Source organism: Delphinapterus leucas, chromosome 5 (genome assembly GCF_059928025.1).
Source record: "Delphinapterus leucas isolate spDelLeu-1000000601 "Yukka" chromosome 5, BTC_Dleu_Yukka2, whole genome shotgun sequence".
In the NCBI taxonomy this organism is placed as follows: Eukaryota; Metazoa; Chordata; class Mammalia; order Artiodactyla; family Monodontidae; genus Delphinapterus; species Delphinapterus leucas.
The window spans coordinates 91,439,931-91,463,758 of NC_143133.1; the positions used below are offsets into that span (position 1 = coordinate 91,439,931).

At 42.8% G+C, this 23,828-nt stretch overlaps 1 pseudogene; it reads left to right on the top strand.

Moving 5' to 3' along the window:
• Positions 1–1,008: 1,008 nt before the first annotated feature.
• On the top strand, positions 1,009–21,812 carry LOC111187657 (large ribosomal subunit protein eL13 pseudogene; annotated as a pseudogene).
• The last annotated feature ends 2,016 nt before the right edge of the window (positions 21,813–23,828 follow it).

The following is a 23,828-nucleotide window of genomic DNA, read 5'->3' on the forward strand; positions in this document are numbered from 1 at the left end:
GTACTATAGTAAGCAGAGGCCGGGAACAACATTTTTCTGGGCAAAGGGAATGGCAGATGCAAAGGCCCTGAATTTGGAGTTCTCAGAACCTAAGAAGGCCAGGAAGGTTGGAGCCTGTTGGGTGGGAAATGAAGTGGGAAAGTTCAGCAGAGACCTGTCATGAAGTCTACAGGCCACAGCAGGAAGTTTGGGATTTACTTTTACTCTAATGGAAGCTCCCAGTGGCTTTAAGCAGGGAAATGACATGATATAATCTACTTTCTAAAATAGTTTCTCCTGACCTCATGCACAGGCCAAGGATGATTCCAGACTGACTTAATTTCCTCTAAATTTAAACAAGCCTGGAATGACTTTAAGATCCTCCACAGAGGATTCTCTCACTCACCACACATTCATTCCATCAAACTCATTTCCTGGTTCCTTCCCTTGCATATGGGCTCCTACCCTCTGCTGGGCTCCTCTGGAGACCAGAGTCTTGCAGAAATACCGAAGTTTTAGAATTCTCCCTCCATCAAGATGAGTACCTTTATTGTCCTCCCATCACTAAATATCCATAAATTTGAGGGCCACACTGCCCTGCTGACTAGAGTCCTGCACACCCAGAGGTTTTTTTTATTTGCTGATTTGCAACATTGACACTTGGAAGGACATCTCTTCGTTTTGGCAGGGAGCTCCTTGCAGCTTGGAAGCACGTCTCCTCTACCAGTGGGGGTCTCCGCGTCTGCCGGGACATCTGCAGCGCCTTCTGTTGGGAGATGCCACCAGGGGGCTAAGTCCTGGTGTCACACAGACTGCAGAGGAAGCTGGCGGGGTGAGGGGTTGCATAACAGCAGACGAGCAGATTTCCCAGGGCCTGGGCCTCCTTCTTGGCCAGTCCCCAGGAGATGAGTTCCAGCTGCTTTTCTTTTCTTAATCTTCCTCCTCTCCCCATCCCCCTTTCCAGCTGGGCCCCCAAACCCTCCCTCCTCTGGCCAACCCCCAAGCCATACAAGATTTTGGGTGGAAAGCATGACTGTCAAAAGGGAGGAGTCCAGGGACTGGGCAGCTGAAAGGCGGAGGGGGATCCTCTCCTCTTCTGGAGACCTGTTCCACGGCTCTAGCATCTCCTGTCTGGGTAAAGACCACGAGGTGCAGCAAACACAGCAAATGTGTTTTCCTTCGGCCAGTTAACCCCCTCACGCCCCTCTGGCCCTGGAGAACATCCAACCAGATTTCTTTTATTTACCTGTAGTTACCAAAATAGGCATTTTCAAGGCCTGGAAGTAAAGATATTTTAGGAAAAAGATAGAGGCAGGCAGAGGAGGAAGAAGGAAAGAAGAGGTTGCTTTGAAAAGGGAGACCTAAGTGAGTCAGTAAATTGTAATGGTTAAGGGCAGAGGTCCAGAGTCACATCAAAGCTGGTTTACAAGACTGTCTTTGCCACGTGTTCACCATGTGAAATAGGGTTGGCTCTTTTCACCTCGCTGAGCCTCTGTTTCCTTACCTGTGAAATGGACATATTTATACCTGCTTTCAAGACTGAGAAGTAAATGGGGATTCTTAATGCAATTATTATCTACCCTGGTAGGAATTTGATAAATGGTAGCTTTATTATAGTTAATATTATTCACGTAAAAAGAGCATTGGAAAAGGAGCTGCCAGGTACTTTTGATGGAAAGAAAACCGGGAGAGCAGCTGTTGAGGAGTTTCAGAAACATGAGCTGTAAGTTTAATATTGTGTATATTTTTTTTTTTTTAGGAGTTTATTAATTAATTTATTTAGTTTTGCTGTGTTGGGTCTTCGTTTCTGTGCAAAGTCTTTCTCTAGTTGTGGCAAGCGGGGGCCACTCTTCATCACGGTGTGCGGGCCTCTCACTATTGCAACCTCTCTTGTTGCGGAGCACAAGCTCCAGACGCGCAGGCTCAGTAGTTGTGGCTCACGGGCCCAGCCGCTCCGTGGCATGTGGGATCCTCCCAGGCCAGGGCTCAAACCCGTGTCCCCTTGCATTAGCAGGCAGATTCTCAACCACTGCGCCACCAGGGAAGCCCAATATTGTGTATATTTTTAAATCAGATTTGGTAGCTTCCCACAGACTCTGTATCTCTTATCAGTCATGATCTTTACAAGTGTTGTGATGTATGAAAGATGAGTAGATATGTTTATCCCCATTTCACAGATGAAGAAATTGAGACCCAGGAGGTGATGATACGATAATGAACATAAAAGTACCTGGTATATTGCAACATAGTACATAACAAGATTATTTCTTGTTTTTTGTTGTCACACAAACTGACAAGCAGTAGGACAGCGTCCAAAACCCAAATGTCCTAAGTCTGTCTTCAGTGTTCTCCACACTGGGTCTCAAAAGAGGAAGGAAAACTAGGCTTACGTGCGAAGAGAAACTGTCCCAAGTTTAGGCAGATGGAGGAAGGCCTCAGGTATGAACTTGATGATTTATGGGGTTATATCTTCAAGCCTCCGAGGGCTGAGAGAAAGCAGGGCCAGGCAGGAAAGGCCAAGGCCAATCAGTGTTCCCAGAAGTAATGTCTGAAGTTTGCAGCCATAGTGATAATAGATGTAAAATGGGAGGTAAACATAATCTAAAAACAAAGCATATTAAATAGAAATATCTCCCCAGTGAAAAATCCTTTTGAAGGCAAGTCAAGCTTAGAAACAAAGAAACCATTCCCAATGACATAAAATTAGGGGGTTGCATTTTATAATACCGAAAAACTAAAGGGTCTTATTCTTTCCTTTCAAGCCCTGGAAATCGTGGCTTGGATTTCAGCCAGGAAGACCACAGAACTGGTTCTTGATCCCAATCAGTGATTTCACTAATGAGAACCAAGAGACGCAAACTGAGTGTGGGTTACTTGCTGAAAATAAACATAAATCAGAAATCACACTTGCACTGGCAGGTGCCAAAATTATACAAGATGCACACCTGGTCCTGTATTGTCTTTGGAAGGTTTCTGAGCACTACTTTCTTTCTTTACATATTTTTTAATCTCAGTTTGCTCTCCTAATGGATCCTTCTGAGTCTTCTTTGTATAAAATTAAAACTGATATTTCCTTTAGGGTAACTGGCTACCTGGATATCTTGCAAGCCCCTTAAACTCAGGATGTCCCAAAATAGGAAATAGACATCATTATTTCCCCCAACAAACACGTATGTCCCCCTGTATTCCACCTCTCAGGAGCAGCTCTCCCATTCACCCTGTCACTCAAAACCAGAAACCTGGGCGCCCTCCTTGAGGGCCCTTTCCCCACATGCTGCTCTTCCTATCAGCCACTAAGCTCTCTCAAATTCCCTCAAATCTCTACACTTCCCTCCATCTCTTCTCACCCACATCTGACACAGGCTCCCATCTTCACTTCTGTGGATTGTTAAGCGACAGACATAAAGGCTTCGAGCCTCAGCCGCTAGGCCCTGGACTCCCTGCGGTTTGCCCCCCCGTCCAGACCTCAGCAACCTGCACAGCAGCTGCAAGGTCCCTACAGCACCGAGCAGCAAGCAGCTACTCTACCAGGCCAACCACTCTAACGGCCCCCACAGGCCAGCGCTGAGGGCCAAGAGAAAGGAATGCTTCCAGACCAGCCAAGGAAAAGGAGCTGGGGAGATAGACAAAGGTACGGGTGACCCGACAGACGAGCAGACAGAGTTGCTCGGGTCATGTGCCGCTACTCTGTGGCCTCTAAGCAATTACAGCCATTGTTTAAGTGTACAGTTCAGTGACCTTAATACGTTCATATACCTGTGCCACCTTCACCACCATCCATCTCCAGAACTTTTCGATCTTCCCAAATTGAAACTACATGCCTGTTAAACATAGCTCCCCATTCCCCCCTCCCCCAGCCCCTGGCAACCACCATTCCACTCTGTCTCTGTGAATCTTACTACTCTATGTACCTCACATAAGTGGAATCATATAATATTTGTCCTCTTCTTTTTGGCTTATTTCACTAAGAATAATGCCTTCAAGATTCAGCCATGTCGTAGCATGTATCAATATCAGAATTTCCTCCATCTTTAAGGTTGAATAGTATTTCATTGTATGTATATACCAAATTTTGTTTATCCACTCATCCATCAATGGACACTTGGGTTGTTTACACATTTTGGCTATTGTAAATGATGCTGCTATGAACATGTACTAATATCTGTTCAAGTCTGTGCTTTCAAGTCTTTTGGGTATATATACTCAGAAGTCCAATTGCTGAATCATATGGTTTAATTGTCTTTTAATTTCTTACCTCCTCCAAAAGACTGTAAACACTTAAGAGACCAAGACTGATTCTTGACACAAATATTTGTTGAATAACTGATCATTAACCCAAGTAAAAAGGATTTTGTAAAAGACTGAAATTTATGAAGATAAAGGATGGGAAGGGCAGGAGGGGTTTGGGGCCTTCAAAAGGTTCAGATCCTGGTGAAATTTACAAATCTTTGATCAAATCTTAAACAGATGACAGGATGGGTGGGAGGCTCCCAGGGAGGCCTTATCACTGGTGGCTAAGCTCACAGGCTTTGGAGCCAGACCACCGGCCCCCTACTCTGCCACCCTGGGGGAGAAAAGAGCATAGACTCAATTTCCAAAAGTGCTTCTTGGCCTTGTGTATCTTTCATCATCTTCTTTTAGACATAGGTTAGTAGCCAAAGGACTAACAACTTCATTAGTCTGTCTACTTAGCAGAAAAAGAAAACATTGTTTCGCACGTGCCTATTAGGAAAGAAGCCAACTATATAAACCCACTCATTCTAGCTCTGTTGATTGAACAGTGATATAAATGAAATATTATTCCTAAAACTGAAAAAATGTTAATAAATGAGTACAACCCTTTTAGCTTTCATCTATACCTGATTTTCCCCTTGGAAAATAAATGTAATTTTTTTGAGGAGCGTACTGTGATAGCCCACCCTGTAACCATTTGTTTGTTAATGTATTCGTTATTCATTCAAAGTATAGTGATTCATTCTTTCATTCAACAACTCTTGTTAGTATTTCAAAGTAAAATTTAAAAAAACAAACAAACAAAAAACACTTACATATAACTCCTTTGGCCATCATGCTAGACACTTGAGGAATAAAAAAGCAGAAACCTCAGCCCCTGACAGTCCAGAGAAAGGTTTGTTGAGAAGAGAAAAATAATACACAGGAAGGAACCAGAGCTTATGATCCAGACAGGGCTGAGACTTTCCTGCTAAGAGCTGTTCAAATACAGGGCAGAGTTTACATATGTCAATGAGAAGGCTCCATTAAAATAAACTAAGTGGCTGCCCACAGGTAGAAAGAAAGGAGGGGCAGTGGGCTAGGCTAGAGGAACAGGCCTCCTGAAACTTACCTCCAAAGTACCCATCTTACCTGCTGAAAATTCTCTGCATTTTAATGTCTCTTATCCTTCCATTGTCTCCCCCCCTACCCCCGGAAGCCTGCTCCTACCTCCTTCGCCCAGATGGTAAGCCACTTAGTATTTTGATTATAAAGCATAAAGTTAGGTGTACAGGGGGAGGCTTGATTAAATAACTTCTAAAATTCCCAAAGGTTTAATGATCTAAAATTCACAAGAGGGAATTCCCTGGTGGTCCAGTGGTTAGGACTCTGCACTTTCACTGCCAGAGCCAGGTTCAATCCCTGGTTGGGGAACTAAGATCCCACAAGCCATGCGCCATGGCCAAAAGTTAAAAAAAAAAAAAATTCACAAGAATATCATTTATTTGAGCACTTACTAATATGTCAGATATTTTACACTCATCGTCTCACTTGATTCTTACAACAACTGTAAGAGAGACATACGTTTTTTAAGTCTATTGTACAGATGAAGAAATGCAGCCATGGAGAGTTCAATATCGTGGCCAGGTTCACAGAGAAGTGGCAGAACCCAGGACTGTCAGACTGTAAAGCCCATCTTCTAAATGCTTAAGAGTTAAGTATAGATGTCACTCTCTAAATAACTTCTTCCACTGTCTCACAGCCTCCTCGGTAGCCCCTAAACCACACTTATCTATCCTCCCTGTTGTACATTTACATAAATGTCTTTCCAAAGTATGAGTTCCTTGAGAGAGGGAACTTGTAGTGACCATCTTTGTAACACTCTCTGCTCAGAACACAGGACCTGGCACACAGTAGGTGCTTAAATGTTTAGTTAATTAATGATATCAGTCACCAGAAACTTAACAATCATGAGCACACTGCATACTCACCAAGTGTGCATGAAGATTTTGCACCTTTCTTCTGCTCTGCGTGTTATTATTGGAGACTATGTCTCTGAATATAACATTAGTTCTTTTTTCATATTTGCTGAGCACTTCCTTTAAAAAAAAAAAAATTGCTTATTTATGGCTGCACCAGGTCTTAGTTGCGGCACAGGGGATCTTCATTGCAGCATGCAGGCTCTAGTCCCACAACCAGGGATTGAACCCAGGCCCCCTGCACTGGGAGTGTGGAATCCTACCCACTGGACCACCAGGGAAGTCCCTATTGAGCACTTCCTGAAAGCCAAATACTGTGCTAGCTCCTTTAAAGGATACAAAGATAATTAAGACATAGCTGCTATCCTCCTGAAGCCTATAGTTTATGAGACAAGATAGACACATAAACAAGTGAGTTGGCTGCAGAGCAGATTGGGACAGGCAGTAAGGCAGAGACATAAATATAACATTGAATTTGACGCCCTTGATTGGAAGATGCATCCTGATTTTAGGTATTACTAAGAGAGAAAAGCTGTTGATAATTAACCCACACACAACAGTGATTTGAAGATGCATCCTTATTTTGGAGATGTTGAAATGTTTTAAAAATGTGCCTCTTGAATGAAGTACTGCTGATATAAGTAACAATGTGGATGAACCTTGAAAACACTATTCTAATTAAAAGAAACCAGTCACAAAAGATCACATACAGTATGATTCCATTTATAGGAAATGTCCTGAATAGGCAACTCTATAGAGACAGAAATTAGATTAGTGGTTGATTAGGGCTGGAGAAGATTTGGGAAGGGGGTAGGGGTGTGGATTGGTGAGTGATAGCTAAAGAGTATGGAATGGGGGGGGATGAAAATATTCTAGAATTGATTGTGAGGATGGTCACACAATTCTGTAACTATGCAAAAAGCCATTGAATTGTATAATTTAAATGGATGAATTGTATGGTGTGTGAATTATATCTCAGTATAGCTACAGCTCAAAATAGCACAATGGGAGGGCAGGGGCTGGCGGGGGTGGGGGGGAGAGATTAAGTCAGATGGGAAGGGATTGAGGGAAGCTTTTAGGCATGGGCATTGACGCTTAGAATATAGGAAGGAATCGTGCCATACAGAAATAGAAAATGGAGTGAGGGAAGGTGATCCAGGCAGAGGTAACAGCTTAAGCAAAGTCCAGGAAGCCAGGGTACTGGATAAAGTGCAAGTATTAGCTGAAGAAAAGGAGCTGTGGGTGGAGGAAAAGCTTGCAGGCAGACTGGTCCACCTGGGGGAAGGCATCGAACGTTGGGCTACAGACTGTGTTTTTTTTCAGCTTGTGAAAAGAAGCCTTGAAATTTTCCCCAAGTGGCAACCTTTAAAATTTTGGCAACCCCATACTCAAAGTGAACGTACTTGGGCTTTTCTTCTAGCCACAGGGCATGGTTACTGACCTGACAGGCAGTAAAATCCCCTTTGGAATTTGGAGCCAGATGACACAAAGGTTAGAAAGGCAAAGAGCATTGCCACTGGAAGAGCGGAACTTAAACAGATGCTGGGAAGAACCGGGGTTTGTGGCAGGGAGCCATGAAATTCCAAAGGTCACTTCAGCAGAGCCAGGAAGCTGAAAGCAAGAAGTTATCAGCGTGCTAGGACTCACACGGGAAGAATAGAATCGCACTGCTCTTCCAAAGAGAGTGAAAACTGAGAACACAATGAAATGGGGAGGAGGAAGTGTGCAGAGTTAAGGGAAAGAAAACAACTGGCATCTCAGGCTGAGGAGAGCCAGCAAATTGAAGCAGGAGCTCCTGGGCTCAAATACTGTTGTCTGGGAGCCGAAGCCTGAATTTGCCTGCTCTGAGCTAAGCGACAAGAGCCTGGGGCCACGGAGGACACCAGGGTACAGAGGAGGCACAGATCAGGGTTTGAAAGGCCCCCTCGCTGGGCGATTCCCCTGAGCCCTGCAGGTAGGAAACAGTCCTGGGTGCCCCCTTACTGCCCCTGTTCCTGGGAAGGGGATTCCAGGCAGCCCTCCTAACTCAGTCCAGCTCCAAAGAGGGAGGTAAAGGAGTGTGGAGAGGAGTGTGGAGAGGTGGGGGGACTGCAGAAGGCAGAGCGGCTGGGAACCCAGGTGGGGGAGCATCGTACTAATAAACAGAGAAGAATATCGCGAGGCCCACCTGGGTCTGTCTGCCCTTTGGCTCATCTCTTCCGTTTCCGGGAGAGCTTTTGTAAGTTTTAAGGGAGTCAGTTACTCAATTTAAATAATATGAACAGCACAGTCCCCTTTTCTTTTTTTTTTTTTTTGGCCACGCCGAGCAGCTTGCAGGACCTTTGTTCCCCGACCAGGTATCCAACCCGGCCCCAGCAGTGAAAGCACTGAATCCCAACCACTGGACCACCAGGGAATTCCCCACAGTCCTCTCTTATTCTTCCCCCAAATGCTGACACAGTTCCCAAGATGGACACAGGAGCAGGAACTCAGAAAAGCTATAGAGGGCCGCAAGCATGCCCAGGCCTACTTCCTCAGAGGAAACAGCCTTTGATTTAGAATAATTGTGCCCAGGCTACTCAGGCAGGCAAAACATGTTAGCTCCTGGCAGTGTGTGCTAAATGGAAGTGTTTATTTACCTGGAGTGTAAACCCGCCCACTACTACAAAGGGTTGCAGGCCCCGGAATTGCAATTTGTGCCTGTCAGTACTCCCTGCCCTCAGAGATTAACTGCTGACAGACGTCATGCAGTCTGAGTCTTTCCAAACAAAATCTGAAACCTTCTCTTCTTTGTCTATACCCTTGTCCCCAGAAAGAGCAGTCACAGGAAGAACCGCTTGGCCAATTCTGTAGATCTGATAAGGCTCTGGTTTTCTTCCTTAAGGTCAAGAGAGGTCTGTCCCCTGTCCCCTTTCTGGATCCAGCTCAGCTCTGCTCTTCAGCCCAGAGGCTGTGACACCTGAGCTCTGGTTCCAGTCAAAGCCACAAAGGTAGGGCAGGGCAGGGCAGAGGAATTCTCATCTGGATGGGCTATGGGTTTTAAAGTGTAACTGGAAGTGGGTATTCCTGTCAAAATGGTAAGTACGGCTGAATGTGGGCTTGGAAGAGGTCCTGAAACCCACTTGGGCTCAGCCCCAGGCAAAAAGCATAAAGATCTACTCCCTCAGAGCCTCCGATTCTGTGAGGTCTGGGATCAGTGCAGAAATCGACAACTTGAAAAAGCATCCTGGGGCTTCCCTGGTGGCGCAGTGGTTGGGAATCTGCCTGCTAATGCAGGGGACACGGGTTCAAGCCCTGGTCTGGGAAGATCCCACACGCCACGGAGCAACTAAGCCCGTGAGCCACAACTACTGAGCCTGCGCGTCTGAAGCCTGTGCTCCGCAACAAGAGAGGCCGCCTTAGTGAGAGGCCCACGCACCGCGATGAAGAGGGGCCCCCGCTTGCCGCAACTGGAGAAAGCCCTCGTACAGAAACGGAGACCCAACACAGCCAAAAATAAATAAATAAATAAATAAATAAATAAATAAATAAAGTTATTAAAAAAAAAAAAAAAAGCATCCTGGACCACACTTCCAGAAACATTGAAACAGAAGCTATGGGACACCTTCACAACTCCTGAAACTCACCCACCTGCAGAGGGCATTTCTCCTGGATGGGATGCCCACACCTACCAGGTACCCACTGTTCAACCTGACAGAGCACAGAACTTTCCTACACAATCTGGAGCAATTCTGGTAGACCCCAAAACAGGGACCCTTTCTCTTCTTCCCAATCGCAGTGTGTTTGCTTGTGCGGTTCCCTCCCCCTGCAGCATCAGCGCCTCTATCAAAACCCTACTTTTACTCAGGGTTCAAGTGCCACCTCTTCCAAGAAGCCTTCCTTTATCTTGTCAGTAATTCCTCTTTCCTCTAAATGCACACAATTCCCATTCTCCTTCTGTTACTTACCTTGTTTGTTTGCTCATCTTGGTCATTTGTGCACATACTTATTCTCCCTGTTAGACTGAGTTCCTGGGTATTAGGCAGAGGCTATACATTATATCATCCATACTACCTGTTTCTTGGACATACATGGCACAAAGGAAAGTAACTTGGAGATAAGAGAAATCAGGTTGCCTCTTCAGTGGATATCTGTTGGTTTTGCCTTCCTGGAACTCATCCACCTTCTTCTGGTAACAGTATTCGTCATTTTACATTCACTCTCAATCCATGCAGAAACCAGATCTCGGGAGCAGTCATGTCACCAAGGTCTAGACAATCCATTTACTCTATCTCCAGATACCATGATTGGTTCAGTGATGGGCACATAACCCAAGCTAAACCAATAAGATTTAACTGTAGGAGTTTTTATTGATTTACTGAGATAAAGAGAAGCTCTTTTTCAACTGAACTTAAAACTGTGAGGATGGGGACTTCCCTGGTGGTCCAGTAGTTAAGACTCCACACTCCCAATGCAGGGGAGGGAACTAGATCCCTGGTCAGGGAACTAGATCCCGCATGCCTCAACTAAGAGCCCGCATGCCGCAAGTAAAAGTCCCGCACGCAGCAACGAAGATCCCGAGTGCCGCAACTAAGACCTGGTGGAGCCAAATAACTAAATAAATATTTAAAAAAAAAAAAAACCTGGGAGGATGTGTGCCTGTGGCTGCTAGGGACCACTACCTGGCAAGAGCCTACTTGAAGGTGAAGTCAACATGGAGTAGAGTAAAGCAAATGGACTGGGTCGATGACATCGAACGTTTGGATCCAGATGTGCCAGAAACTTTGAAATTACAGAAACAAACAAATTCTGAATTGGGTCTTCCATTCCTTATAATTAAAAGAACACAGCCTAATGCACCATTTGAACTTTCAATCAGCATAATCCACACACTCCAAGTGAATGTGATTAGACATCTTCCTGTCGAAAGATGGTGGAAGAATTTGACTCTAGTCCCAACTTCAATGAAGGAAACATGCATATTTCTACAGAGTTGAGACTAGAATATCATGGTAATTTAGTAAGAGGTAGAAACATAATGAATTATATAGTGGCCTGAACTGTGCCCTATCGTGTGAACAGAAGAAAGGCAGCAGCCTGGAGCATGGAGTCCAAAAGTCAGAAATCAGCATTGCCCATCTAAGCTCAGATAAGGAGAAAATGTGCCCTGGCTTACAGACTCAAGTGCTACTGGCAGACCTATACCTGTTGTGGATGAGCCAACCACAGCCTCTAGTTCAAATTTCAATATTCAACAAACAAATTTGTGATGATAACTTCCCCTTGAAACAGTGCCCAGGGAGAAAATATGTTTATCCCATCAATATCAAAGCTGCACATGGTTTGAGATCTCACTGTAAACAAATAAACTGACTTTCTGGTTTCATACACCAGGCTCCCTAAGCTTGGTTAATTTCAGCTTTCCTCTTGTGCTGTGAGGACAAAAATTTCTGGCCCAGGAAACTGTTGGTCAGATCTCAGATGATGTTGAGTTCATCCTGTGAGTTCTCTTTGTACACAGGTTCTAGCATCTGCAATTTATTTTAAAACATATAAGCATTTACAACGTGATATTACATGTGTGTTTCTTAGGTTAAGCCAAAACCCTGGGAGTCAGCAAGAAAGCACAGTGCGGCAGAAGGCAGCTAGCGCTTCATCAGAAAGTGCCATGTTCTAGAGCCAGTCTCTGCATTATCACACCTCAACCAACAACCCATAGGTTGCCAGTAAGTATACTCAATGTCAGAGATGGGTTTTTATTGGGAAGGTAGTGACATTTTCATGCATATGACTGATGTTAGAAATGGGCTTTCAGTCGTGAAATTAAAGGAATTCAAGGTAGGTAGAGTGGTTAGAAAATACTGTAAAGGTAATCCCTATCCTTACACAAACAAGGTGTAAAAATCTGGTGAGGCCTGGGCCCAAATCTTTAGTGATAGTGCCTGAGGCTTGCCAGCTAATGGCTCCCATGACAAGCCATTGATTTACAAGAACTTCTGATTGTCTGATGCCCACTAGAAGCCATAGAAGCCTTCCTGGAACAAACCTTTTGTGTGGAGCTGGTGGAAACCCCTCAAAGGGCTGAGATCTCGGACTTAAGCTCCCAGAACAGTTGTATGAACTACGTTGTGCCTGCTGACTAGTAAATATTTATCTAATAATGTCTGTATATGTGGCAGGACTTGGTCTGAAACTTGCTTTCGTTATAACCTGGTAGTGAAGTATGGGGAAATAGCCAATTTTTACCTTCCTTAAAACTTCTTTGGGGACTACCATTCTCCACCAACAAGAACCTAAAAGTTTTCTTGACCTAAGTGTCTCATTTCAGATCTCACCACCAAGCTAAAATATCCACTATGCACCATGATGACAATACCCCAGTCCTTTCACATTGCAAGTTAATGGCTGGTACATAGAAAGGCCCTTAGCAAAAACCGACTAATACATTTGATGAGTAAATAAATGAATAGATGATGTAAGTGAACATCATGATGTAAGTGAATGGATGGACTTGGAAAGCTGTAGAATGATCGTTGCAGGTTCTGAGGCCCTACTGTCCAGCTTCCTTTGTAAAACTCTCCCCTCCTAATTGGCTTCCCACCATTATAAACGAATGAGTATTACCCTTTGGGTTAGATCATCTTAAATCTCCTTGGATATAAATTCTTTGAAGGCAGAAATTATGTATTTTTATATTCTGTAAAAAATCCAATGTGCCATTTTTAGATTCTATTATACAATATTTCTGAATATTTCTGTGATGTTATGTACAGTTATCCCTTGATATTCATGGAGAATTCGTTCCAGGACACCCCCTCGGATCCAAATCTACAGATGCTTAAGTCTCCTATATAAAACAATGTAGTATTTGCATATAACACACATCCTCTATACTTTCAATCATCCCTAGATTACTTATAATACTTAATACAATGTAAATGCTATGTAAACAGTTCTAAATACAATGTAAATATTATGTAAATAGTTGCCAACTCATGTAAATTTAAGTTTGCTTTTTGGAACTTTCTGGAAGTTTTCTTCTAGTATTTTTGATCTGCCGTGAGTTTCGCAGAGGGCTGACTCTATCAAAGAATATTTCTACAGTATTCTGTAAAACCCAATGTGCCAAACAGGATGTGTTTCATGAGGACTAACTGCTGATGATGTAAACCTAATAATGATAATAATAAAAATAGCCAATAATAGTAAGCATTTACTCAACGCCTGGCTATCCAAGTGCTTTGTAAGTGCTAGGTCAATGTTTCACACAATATCCCCATAAAGGTGGCATTATTATTTCCATTTGACCATTGAAAATTCCAAGAAGTTATATTACTTGCCCAAGGTCACATGGCTCATAAATTCCAGGGCCTGTGTAACCACAAGCCCGTGCCCTGGTCATTATGATTGTGGAATCTCTGGCTATGGGATGTTCACCAGAACAGCTGGTCCAGACTCTAGATCAACTGCTGTACTGTCTTAAGGAGTTAGTCAGTCCCTGCCCCAATTCTCTAAGGATTTAAAGTTCCTGCCTATTCCTCTCCCTTCCTTAGAGAGTTCAGATTTCTCATGAAGAGCAACGTTCATAGGCTCTGCCAGGACACCTGTCTGCATGATCTTTTTTTTTTTTTGCGGTACGCGGGCCTCTCACTGTTGTGGCCTCTCCCGTGTGCTCCGGACGCGCAGGCTCAGCAGCCATGGCTCACGGGCCCAGCCGCTCCGCGGCATGTGGGATCTTCCCGGACCGGGGCACGAACCCGTGTCCCCTGCATCGGCAGGTGGACTCTCAACCACTGCGCCACCAGGGAAGCCCTGCATGATCTTTTAGTGTTGACAATTTTGGGATCCCTCAGGACCCCAAGGTTCAAAGAGAAGGTCTGTTGTCCTCTGGTAAAAGAACCAGCCTTACCTCAAAGACTAATGGCTTTTTTTTTTTCTCCTGGATTGCTGGGAACTGGTTTGGAGAGCAAACAATGCCGTGCTTTCTGAAGAGCATTCCATAGGAAACAGATGTTCAAATTCAGCTTGGGTTCGTGTTCTATTGTGGTGGATAATTTCTTGGCTCACCTCTCTGCCTGAGGCACTGCTACCCAGCTGATGGTTGGTGGGGATTGAGTCGCCACGAAGCAAAGGAGGACGACAGCCTTCTGAGCAGGGCATGTGAGGAAACCACCTCTGGCTTTCCCAGGCAGAGGACAGAGGTCCTCAGGAGAAGCCGGCCTCAACCATCGGGGTGTCATTGGCTGCCAGTCGTGCTGGTGGAGAGCCCCGAGCCTCGCACCAGGACTTTCAGCAGCAGGCTGGCAGGCCCACTGCACAGCCGTGACCTGAGACTATGCACGACCTGGCTCAGGCTCTGGGGCCTATAGGAAGAAGGAAATTGGATGGGCAAGACACTTCCAGTGTTTCAGAACTGGGATGAAAAGCTCTCTTCCTAATTGATTGGAAACTGTAGAAGATAAGCTGCATTTCCTCCCATCTGCCAGCTGACCCAGGAAGCCCTCCTGTTTCCAGCAGCCACTTTTAGCTGCACTTTGACTGCCGAACACACATCTCTCTCCCAACTTACCATGAGGTCAACCTTTTTAACTCTCGTTCAGAATTATGTGGAGAAGGGAATAATGTCAGGGGCTGGGAGGGTCATGGCAAAGGGGACTATGTTTCATTAGGGTTTGTTTCTTTGTTTTTTTTTCTTTTTTGAAGTTGATTGATTTCCTATGTTGCATTTAAACAAACTGCCAATAGACTTTTGAACTCCATATATGAACTTTCTAGCTATATCCATTAACAGTCTATCTTATTGACCAAAACAAACCTTTAGCACTACCCCCAAATCTCCAACTCTCATTTGAACTATCAGAACCAATTATAAGTCTCAATCCAGAAAAATCCTTTAAGACTTAAGAAATGATCAAAGCTTAACACTTATATAGTGCTAGGCACAGAAATTTACAAAATAACTCATTTAATCTTTACAAAAACCTTATTATCCTGATTTTACAGAAGAAACAGAGGCACAGAGAAGTTAAGGGATTTGTCCAAATTCACACAGCTGATAAGTGAAAGAGCAGAGTTTCAAACCCTAGCAGCCAGAATCCAGGTTCTAAAATATCAATACTATACTCCATTTCTTGTTATGCTTCAGTTATTTGTGTTTTAAAGAATTTCTCAGTTTTGTCTAAGTTGTCAAATGTGTTGGCATAAATGCTCTAAGTTTGAAGTGATATTCCCTCTTTCATTTCTAATACTGGTCACTTGTGTTCTCTCCTCAGTCCAGCTAGAGGTTTATCAACTGTATTGATCCTTCAAATAAACCAGCATTTGTCTGGTCCTTCCCTGGTGGAGCAGTGGTTAAGAATCCACCTGCCAATGCAGGGGACACAGGTTCAAGCCCTGGTTCAGGAAGATCCCACATACTGCAGAACAACTAAGCCCGTGTGCCACAACTACTGAGCCTGCACTCCACAACTACTGAAGCCCTTGCGCCTAGAGCCTGTGCTCTGCAACAAGAGAAACCACCACAATGAGAAGCCCAAGCACTGCAACAAAGAGTAGCCCCTGCTCACTGCAACTAGAGGAAGCCCATGCACAGCAACAAAGACCCAACACAGCCAAAAAAAAAAAAAAAAGAAAAACACACAGCATTTGTCTTACTTGATTTTTCTATTTTTGCCCAATTTTTGTGTCATTGATTTCTGCGCTTTATTATTTCCTACCTTCTACTTAATTTTGAGTTTAATTTAATCTTCTTTTTAATCTCAAGTGGAATTCTTAGATGTTGATTTTAGAATTTTTCTTTGTGTTTAATAATATCAGCGTTATAAATTCCCTCTAAGCACTGCTTTAACTGAATCCCACAAATTCTAATATTTTGTACTTTCATAAACATTCAACTAGAGAGATTTCCTAACTTCTCTTATAATTTCTTCTTTGTCCCATGGGTTGCTTAGAAGTGTCTTCTTTAATTTCCAAATATTTGGAGATTTTACAGATATACTTCTCTCATTTAATTACATTATCATCAAAAAACATACTCATTTTTAACCTATTGAGACATTTTACAACCTAGCATATGGTTTCTCGGTGAATATTCTATGTGTGCTTAAAAAGAATATGTATTCTGCCCCTGTTGGGTACGATGCCAATTAGGTCATGTTGATAGTGTTTTCAAATCTATATCCTTACCCATTGTTTATCTACTTATTTTATCAGTTATTGAGAGAGGAGTATTAAAATCTCTAACTATAATTGTGTTTGTCTATTTCTCCTTTTAATCCTGTCAGGTTTTTTTACTTCATATATTTTGAAGTTCTTGTTACTAAGTACATAAACATTTAGGATTGTTATGTCTTCATAATGAATTTGCCTTTTATCATTATGAAATTTCCCTCTGTCTTTGATAATGGTCCTTGTCCTGAAGTTCAAATATAGCCTTAATATAGCCTTATTTTGATTAATATTGCATGGTATATTTTATTTCATTCTTTTATTTTTAAACTTTGTCCTTATATTTAGAGTGTATTTCTTTTAGACAACCTATATGTATCTTGTCCTCTTCCAGCATAACAATGTCTGCTTTTGATGTGTTTAGTCCATTTATATTTAATGCAGTTGTTGATATTTTTGGATTATTTACATCAACCATCTTGTTATTTGTTTCCTATTAATCCTATCTCTTCTTTGTTCATTTTTTTCAGGTTTCCTGCTTTCTTTTAAATTGAGTATTTTTAGCATGTCATTTAATCTTCTCTTTTAGTTTATACTCACTTTTTTTTTTTTTTTTTTTTTTGCGGTATGCGGGCCTCTCACTGTTGTGGACTCTCCCGTTGCGGAGCACAGGCTCCGGACGCGCAGGCTCAGCGGCCATGGCTCACGGGCTCAGCCGCTCCACCGCATGTGGGATCCTCCCGGACCGGGGCACGAACCCGTGTCCCCTGCATCGGCAGGCGGACTCTCAACCACTGCGCCACCACGGAAGCCCTATACTCACTTTTTAAATAGTGATTGCTATAGGGTTTACAGTATGCATCTTTACCTTATCACAGTTTACCTTCAAATAAAATTGTACTGCTGCATAGATAAAGTTAGACCTTATAACAGTCTGCTTCCATTCCCCCCTTGTCCTGTTAAAACTTTTACTTATATATGTTATTGATCCCAAATATATTGATATTACTTTTGTTTTAAATAATTATTTTTGAAAAAAATTTTAATGAAAAACTTTTACCCACATATTTACGATTTTCAATGATCTTTATTCTTTTGTGTAGAGCTGGTATTTTTTCCTCATAAATTAAAGAAATTCCTTTTCTGTTTCTTGTAGTGTAGGCAATAATTACTTTCTAATAATTAGCTGTTGTTTATTTTAATCATTAGCTATTATAATGCAGGCAAGAATTATTTTCTAGTAATTAGCCTTTATTGGTTTAAAAAACCTTTGTTTCATCTGCATTTTAAAAGGTTATGTTTATTGCATATTAGAGTTCTAAGATAATATTTTCTTTCTTTCTATGCTCCTCTGTGTCTTAACATTATTTAACATTAAGCCTCTCTGGCTTAACATTATTTCTGATGTGAAATCAGTGGAAAATCTTATCTTTGTTCCCCTGAATGTAATGTGACTTTCTTTCTCTAGTTGTTTTAACACATGCACTTTGTCACTGGTTTTCAGAAAATTGATTAAAATAAATCTTGATTTGGTTCTTTGTATTTATCCTGTTTGGGGTTTGCTAAGCTTATTGCATCTCTTGGTAAATATATATTTTTAAAATCAAATCTGGAATTTCAGCCGTTATTTCTTCAAATATCTCTTCCACACTCAATTTACATGTGTTAGGTTGCTTGATATTTACCCACAGGTCACTGGGGCTCTATGTATGTATATATGTATGTATGTATGTATTTTCTCTCTCTTTTTCTTTCCGAGCTTCAGTTTGAACTTTTTTTTTTTTTTTGGCTACATCTTCAACTCCTTTTTTTTTTCTTCTGTTGTGTGCCATCATCTGCTAAGCCCATCCAGTGAATTATGCATTTCTGATTTTTAGGTCTAGAAGTTACATTTGGTTCTTTCATTATAATTTTCCACACTTCTCATTGTGTTCATTGAGTTTTTCTTGAAATCCTTAAGCATATTTACAGTAGCTCTCTCAAAGTCCTTGTCTGCTAATTCCATCATTTCTGTCCTTTATGTATCTGTTTCTACTGACTTTTTTTTCCTGGCTAAGGATCATCTTTTCATGTTTTCCCACATGCCCGGTAATCTTTTTACCAGATTGTGGACACTGTGAGTGTCATATTGTTGAGTGTCTGGATTTGTGTTGTTTTCCCTTGGAAGGTGCTGGCTGAGCTTTTTTCTTGTAAGCAGTTAATTTAGTTGGGGATCAGCTTGGTCTTTTGAGGTTTATTTTCAAGTTTTTCTTGGGAGGGTCTAAAGTATCCTTTATTTTAGGGCTACTTTAGCCTTACTCCTAAGGTGTGGTATTTCTGGAGCCTACTGAATTCTGGCTAATTGGAAGTAGAATGTCTCTCAACCCTCTGCAAGCTCTAGTTATTGTTCAGTTTGCAAGCTTGGTAGTTTTTCTTTCTCTGGTAATAGTTCTATGTGCCCAGCTTATGGAGTCTCACCTTACACATATACAGCCTAATATTTGGCCAAAGACTTAAGGGGATCCTATGAACACTTGTACAGCCCTTTTTCTGTAAACCTTCTTTTGGTTTGGGAACTTGCCCCACAAATTCCAGTTGCCTCAACTGCTCCAAACTCTGATCTATATCTGTCTCCTCATTTCAGTGAGGCTGCCATGTTCTGCTTGCAGCTTCTCTCCCTACTATAGAAAGCCTGGGAAATTAGAGGGCTCACCGAATTCGTATTCTTTCTCTCAGGAATCAGAGTTCTGTGTACCTGTTGTTCAAAGTCTGAAGACTGTTGTTTTATATATTTTGTCCAGTTTTCTAGTTACGTATTTATTTCAGGGACGCTAACCAGCTACCAGTTATGCTATTGTGACCACAGCAGAAGTCAAACTTAGGTTTTATGAAAATAACATTTACTGAGCCTCACTCTCCATTAGATATCATGTTAGAATCTTTATCTGCATTGTTTTATTTAATCTTCGCTAAACCCCATAAAGTAGGTAGTTTTTTTTCTTATTACAGACATAAAACTGAGGCTTAGGAAGGCAAAGAAACTTGCCCCAGGTCATGTAGCCAGTAAGTTACAAACCAGTACTAAGACCTGTCGGACTCTCCGCCCTTCTTTTAAAAGTCTCTCCTCCCTTTTAATATTGAATTATTACTTTTGCTGATTATAAAAGTATTACAGGCTTATTAAATGGATGTTTGAAAATATAAAGAAATATAAAAGGAAAAATCTACAGTTTCTATATTTGCACCATCCAGTGACAGCCACTGTTAACATTACATAAATATATTTTCAATATATAAAATGAACAGAAAGGTTAGTTTTATTTTTACAAAACTAGAATCCTACAGAATCCTACCATACATCAATACATACTGCTTGATAAATTGCCTTTTCCATTTAATAATACCTTATAAGCATTTTCCATTAGATGTAAACATTCTTTGAGGACAAGAGTTTTTAGTTTCTGTTATCACAAATTTCAACTGCAATCCAAGGTATAGAGAATACCATAATTAACCCTCATGTGCATGCAACCCTCACTTAACTGTAAAATTATTAACATTTTTCAATCTTTGAATATAATTTTTAATGGCTCATATTCTAACACATAGATGTAGCATTGTTAATTTAACCAATTCTGTTGTTGAACATTTGTGTTGTTTCTCATTATTGTAAATAACACTGCAAAGATCTTTCTGAATAAGCCTTTGTGCAAATATAAGATTACTTCCTCAGGATAAATTCCTGAAAATAAAATTATTTGATTAAAGACAATGAACATTTCAAGGCTTTTGAAACATGTTCCCAAAATGCATACTAGAAAGTTTGTATTAATTTACCTTACTTCCTCCCAATAACAGTTTCTGAGTGCTATTTCACCACATTCTCAAATAACTAAATATTACTCTTTAAACATGTATTTGACTGTTGGACAGGTTGATTGACATGCTGTTATCGCTCTACAATCACCAATCCCCATCCTTCAAATTAGCTACAGAGAGACTGGCTCTCATATTAGTCAGAATTTACTCAGAGCGAAACATCAAAATGAGACTAGAGAACAAACACCATTGTTTGTTCCACGTATTTTTCCTATAAAAAAATACACCCTGCCTGGGACTTCCTTGGCGGTGCAGTGGTTAAGAATCCGCCTGCCAATGCTGGGGACACGGGTTCGAGCCCTGGCCCGGGAAGATCCCACATGCTGCGGAGCAACTAAGCCCATGCACCACAACTACTGAGCCAGCGCTGTAAGAGCCCGCGAGCCACAACTACTGAGCCCGTGTGCCACAATTACTGAAGCCTGTGCGCCCTAGAGCCCGTGCTCCGCAACAAGAGAAGCCACTGCAATGAGAAACCCACGCACCGCAACGAAGAGTAGCCCCCGCTCCCCGCAACTAGAGAAAGCCCGCTCGCAGGAACAAAGACCCAATGCAGCCAAAAATAAAATAAATAAATTTATTTTAAAAAAAAACAACACCCTGTCTTTGCACTCGGAGGAGGCCAGTCGGCCGCAGCCGTGGCGTCCAGCCGGAATGGCATGATCCTGAAGCCCCACTCCCACAAGGGCCGTCAGGGGCGTGGGGCCACGTGGTTCAACCAGCCGGCCGGCAAAATCCGCAGACGCAAGGGCCGGCAGGCCAAGGCGCGCCTCATTGCCCCGCGCCCCACGTCTGGCCTCCTCCAGCCGGTGGTGAGATGCCCCACGGTCAGGTACCACACCAAGGTGGGCGCCGGCAGGGGCTTCAGCCTGGAGGAGCTGAGGGTGGCTGGCATCCACAAGAAGGTGCCCCGGACCATTGGGATCTCAGTGGACCCGAGGCGGCGGAACAAGCGCACGGAGTCCCTGCTGGCCAACGCGCAGCGGCACAAGGAGTACCGCTCCAAGTTCATCCTCTTCCCCAGGAAGCCCTCGGCCCTCAAGAAAGGAGACAGCACTGCTGAAGAGCTCAGATTGGCCACCCAGCTGACGGGACCAGTCATGCCCATACGAAACGTCTACAAGAAGGAGAAAGCCAGAGTCGTCACAGAGGAGGAGAAGAACTTCAAGGTGGTCGCCAGGCTCCGCATGGCCCGCGCCATTGCCTGGCTCTTTGGCATCGCGGCAAAAAGGGCCAAGGAGGCTGCAGAACAGGATGTCGAAAAGAAAAAATAAAGTGCTCTTGGCAAATTGTGATTTAAAAAACAAAAACCACCCTATTTATCCCATATATGTGGTCCTGGTGCCTAACATTTGTACCCACTTAGAAAGGCAGGAATTCCTTATTTTGGCAGCAATGGAGGACAGATGATGGTCCTGGCAAAAGTGGCACCAGCCACCTGTCTGGGACTAGACCAAAGCTAACACTGGCTAACACTGTGCTCAGCCTTGCATGTGCCTTCCTGTTCTCTCCGCTTGCATCCAGCCTTAGAAATCAAATCTCCAGAAGTTGGCTCCAACACAGTTTACAAACATGTTTCAATGGGCAGAGAGAAGTTCAGGACACAAGGATGGCTTATGTGAGAGAACCATTCTGTGAGAACTGAGATCCCCTCAAATCACTTCCCCCCCCTCCTCTCTGGCCTTGGCACTCAAGCAGAAGATCTGAAAAGATGCCAGGATAGTCCCAGCATTGGAAACTGGCTCTGGACAATAAAGGGACGGGAAAAGCTACAGAAACTAGTCTAAAATATGCAGCTAGGCCATGTGAATTTCAATACATAAACTTACATTCTCATTAGAGAGTAAGCTTCATAAGACTGAATTTTGTCTTTTTGGTTCAGAGATTTATCCCAAAGGTAAGAAATAATGCCTGACACATTGTAGGCACTCAATAAATGTTTGTTGAGTGGATTCATTAAATGTGGATTCATTAAATGGAAAGAAAGAATTGGGAAAATCATATTCAACAATTATGTATTAAACACTTTATATATTGAGACAGGAAGGGGGCAGGGCACATTTAAAAGAATGACAGAGCCATTGAGGACACAACATAAACTGGTTAGAACCAACCAGTCCAAGATGGTGGACAAGTCAACTTCCATTAGACCTTGAGCCTCTTTTATGCTCATTGTGATAACATCAGCATGCTAAATGACACACCCACAGGCGCCATGACAGTTCTGAGGCTGACCATAAAAGGCCAAAAAGTGGGAAGTGACCCAATTCCTGGAAATCTCCGCCCCTTCCCTGAAATAGTTGGAATAATCTTCCCACTCATTAGCCTATGAAATTACCCAGCCCATAAAAACTAACCACCCCGTATCTCAGGGCCACTCTCACTTTCTGAGATGGCCCATACTCCGTCTATGGAGTGTGTATCTCCTTGAATAAATCTGCTTTCACTCTACTTCGGCTCACTCTTGAATTCCTTCCTGTATGAAGCCAAGAGCCCTCACTGGCAGCCATCCCAGGGACTCGCTTGAGACCTGGGACGTGACCATCCTCTCGCACCCCACTCTTCCTGCACCAATATCACTGAGTTAGGAGCTAAGCAGAAACTCAAGGAAGGATTAAAAAAGAAACTTTCCTTCTGGAGAAGCTGGCATACACAAAATAAAAAGCTGAACCCTCAGGAATGGCATAGACAGCAAGTATTCTTGGAGTTCAGAGGAGGGAGAAATACTTCTTTCTTAAATGATGGGGGAAGGCCATAGAAAGGAGGTCAATTTGGGGCCGGGTCTTGAAGGATGGTATATTAGTTTCCTAGAGCTGCTGTAACAAATTACCACAAACTGGGAGACTTGGAACAACAGAAAATTAATTTCTCTCACAGTTCTGGACTCCAGAACTCTGAAAGAGGATCCTTCCTTGTCCCTTCCTGGTGCTGGTGGCTCCTTGGCTGTGGCAGCTAACTTCAATCTCTGTCTCTGTCTTTCCATGGCCTTCTCCCCTATGTTACTCTGTGTCTTTTTCTGTCTTTTGTAAGGACACTCTCATTGGATTTAGGGCCCACCCTAATCCAGTATGATCTCATTTCAAGCCTTATCTTAATTACGTCTGCAAAGACCCCATTTCCAAATAAGGTCACATCCCGAGGTTCCATAACCTGAATTTTTGAGTGACACTATTCAACCCACTACAAATGAGTAGAACAATAGTCATGACAGGGACTTCCCTGACGGTTGAATGGTTAAGATTCTGCACTTCCAGTGCAGGAGGCATGGGTTTGATCCCTGGTCGGGGAACTAAGATCCCGCAAGCTGCATGGCACGGCCAGGAAAAAAAAAATAATAATAATAATGACAGAAACCCTCCTCCCAAACTCAGAGGGTGTTTGAGACCAGGTTTCCCCAAAACCAATACGCAGCCAAAGACGCAAAACTTTCCAAAGCCAGGCTACAGAGCAACCCTAATGAATACACAAGAAAATAGAAAACTTCAAATTGTAGGGTTCCCAATAGACATGCAATCTTCTGAACTGAACTTCCAAAAACTTAAAACAATTTAAAATGCACATGTAATGCACAAAATTGTAACTGAGCAGGACCCCATGGGGCCTTCCCAGAACAGACTCCCCTGACCCCCATGTCCTCCGCCTGCCTCTTGTCTATAGAAAAACTGTAGCCTCCTA